Source organism: Caretta caretta, chromosome 2, assembly GCF_965140235.1.
Source record: "Caretta caretta isolate rCarCar2 chromosome 2, rCarCar1.hap1, whole genome shotgun sequence".
Lineage (NCBI taxonomy): Eukaryota > Metazoa > Chordata > Testudines > Cheloniidae > Caretta > Caretta caretta.
Genome location: NC_134207.1, coordinates 231,218,794 through 231,222,405, shown reverse-complemented (window position 1 = coordinate 231,222,405; position 3,612 = coordinate 231,218,794).

Sequence of the window (3,612 nt, the reverse complement as noted above, 5' to 3'; positions counted from 1 at the left end):
ACCATTGCCCTTCTAGCAACCAGGGAGGAGTAGTTGCGGTTTGTGTCTGCCAACTGACCCTGGTTGGCGAACAGCGAGGCGAGGATCAGTGCCTGCTCATCGAGTGCTACCGGGGGGGGGCTGGAGACTGGTGCCGTGATAGGGCATCCGGGGCGAATTCCCAGCCGGGACTCACTACCAAACTAAATTAACACTTACCTTAATGGCTAAGTACCTACAAACTATATACAAAGAGGAAGACAATGGACTGTAAAGAACTGCTAATGCTCTTGCAATGCAAAACAAGGTGCTCCGACCAACCATCATGGGTGGTAAGAAGGAACTGAGTGGCGTAAGTTCGGCGGTGCCCAATATACTGCCGCATGAGTGCAGCACTCAAAGGGGTGCCGCAGCAGACCCTTCGGATACCGCTACGGCAAAAGTCTCCGACGACTGTACACATGGGTGCGCACGCACCTAGAATGGAATCAACATGAGCAAGCACTAGAAGAAATCTCTCTTACCACACAAACTGGAAATGGTTGCCCACATACTGGAGTAAATCTCATTTGTTGCTTTTTATCTGCTACCCAAGATTCTAGCAATTTTAGGGGGAGAATCCCTTTGCTAGGAATTGAAACTCCTCTGCCTGCAGGACAGGAGGATCAGGAAAGGCAGAGGCAGCAGAGGTTGATGGAAAATTGAGAAGAAATTGTATTTTTGGAAAGTTGCTTTTCTGTTTGTCTATCTTGTCTTTTCAATTGCAAGCCCTTGGGGTGGGGGCTGCCTAGGATAATGGGGCTTCAACCCTGGGCGAAGCCTTTAGGTGCTACCAGAATATAAACAGGAATACTAATTCACTGCAAAAATGGCCAAGGACCCTGATAAAAGAAACCTAGATGGGAGATAAAGATAAGGTCAAAATACACATATTTAGTCTGACGGAACAGTTTAGTTTACCAAAAGCTAATGAACTACTTAAAAATCCAGTGATGCCAATGCATCATTTTGGTATAAAACGCTTACATTCAAACAGACTATATTGCATGTGCATTACGGGGAAGGGTGAAATGAAGCCTTTCCATTCTCTTAACCAAAAATGACCTACTTTTCTAACTTCTCTCAGGATGATAAATGGTGTGACAGAAATGGTGAATACCTTCTTTTTTCTAGAAAAAGGTAATGTTTTCCCCTAATACAGAGATGTTCATTTGCCCCATATTATTGAAAAGACACAAGGTTACCTTGGAGGAAGAGGAGGAGTATACTTTATGCCAAATGACAATTTACATATTTCTTACTTTGTCTAGTACTAATTATGTAAGAGGGTCTCTGTCATAGGGTAGCTGGCCCCTGTAGATAGACTAGGCCCAGCTCCCCTGGATCAGGGCAGGTGAGTCCAATCAGCCAGTTAAAGGGGGCTGAGCTACACATTAGCCTATAAAGCACTGCCAGTGGAAAGGACGAAGGTGAAAGGAAGAAAGTGTGGGGGGGGGGCATAAGGGGAGAGCCACACTGGAGTTGAGCTAACTCTGGTGGTAGGTCCCCTGTGGCAAGGGACCAGGTGCTCAGAGAGAGAGAGAGAGCCCTGAGGCTGCTGTCCCAGACAGGGAACAGAGCTGGTCAGAACTGGGAATCTGCCAGAGGCCCGAGAGGGCACAGATGAAACCTGAAAGCGAGAACTGACTTAAAAGACTGTTTTTCTGTTTGTTTACTTGCTTCTATTAAGAAAATAAACCTCCTTGAAAGAGACTGGGTATGGCAGCATATATTTGGGAGTTGGAAAGAACCCCTGCTTGCTGACAGGCCCATTTTCCATTACAATCTTTAAGTAAAAAATTCTGATGAAAATTAAAAAAAACCAAAAGTAGGTGAGATTTAATACTAGCTGTAACAGTGTAAACATTGTGGGAAAGCCTCACAAAAGGAAACCCAGTATTTTGAGTAGAAATGTAAAATTTAATCTTAATCAACTTAGTTTTGTTTATAAATAACAGAAAAGCTTAAGATTCATAAGAACTATTTTTAAATATGGCCTGATTTTCAGATACTGGTCATATGTATGTGCATGCATTTTGCATGTGCACATTCACAAGTGTTGGTGAACAAAGGAGCACTGATGCTTCTCTTAAAAAATCAGGCCCATTATTTGTTAAATAATGGATTTTCGTCTGAGAAAAGCAAAATACTGTGGCATGCACCACACTTTAGGTAATATACTGCATTACAACAAACTGTACTTTCATAATTTTTAATGAAAATTAAAAGTGATTATGTGGAAACACCTATAACTCCATTTCTAAGATATGACTGTTGCACAGTTTTTTATGTCACTGAAATGCGGAATGAGGATTCCTTACAGCCAATATATTAACTGCTAAGAAATATTTTTAAACTGCAAACCGTACCAGCATTACATTCACTACGGATAGGTGAATTGTAACGTACTGAATACTATCATTATGAACAGCATAAATTGAAGATGGTTGAGATATTCTAACATGCGGTAGGGCTTTCAACTGATATTTTTTTAAACCCAAATGGACAACTCAGGTAGCAAAACACTATACCTGAGTGTGTTTGCCAGACCAAACCCTTCATTTCTAAAGTAACACTGTGAGTGTGACAATGGCTATTATGGAAAACAATATGAAAATTTATGTAGGAAATGAAGAGGTGGATTTTCTATTTCTATTGTCAAGAATGCTTATTAATCATTTTCTCTCCGGCTGAGAAAATTAAGTCTGCCCTGTAGGGATGCTAAAGTGTTGCAAAAAATTTCATTTTATGTTTCGTTCTAGTATGCTTCAGCATAGGACTACTTTCTTCTAGATCACGCAGCTGAATGAGAACCAGGTCAGATTTGATAAGTGTCCTTGTGGAAAACAGTGTCTATAATATTTTCACAATAAATTTGAATTATTAAAATATAGTGCAACATATCAGTACATTTCACATTCAGTATATTCACTGCAGTTTTACTATGGTCGTAGTTTATAAAGCTATAAGCTGCACTGATTTAAAATCAAAGTGATTGGTCCCTTATGTTAATCAGCAAGTAGGAATTTAATCTTGTTCTGTATTTGTACTTTTAGTTTCTCCCCTAAAGTAAGGTTCATTCTTATTGATTGGTATAACCATTAAAACATGTTTAATCAAAATAGTCAACATTAAGTTTGGTACTTTTTTGATAAATCAGGAGGATATTCTATATACACATTCATTTAAACAATTATATCACTTAACATACATTTGTTCAGATTCTTAATTTGTACATTGTTAGAAAATGATGAACGAAGCATTTATTTACTAGATGTTTTTTGCTCTGGATTTGTGTCAAGCTGTATTTGGAAATTGGAATTAAATTACAAATATACAAAACAGCATTTTAAAGTTGTTTCTTAATTAAATAAAACGATTTAAGTGTTCTGGATATAGGATGCAGAATTTTTTTCTTTAAGTGATTTTAAAAGATTACACTAAGTTTAGCTCTTTATATGTTGTCAGTTTTAAATATTTAAACTGGTTCATTTTTAAAAAGAAAAATGCATTTTAATTAAATAATAACTCTGATTTTTATCCACCCTGCAAAGTTGTGTTTTCAGGTAAAAATACGACCCAGAACTACTTACC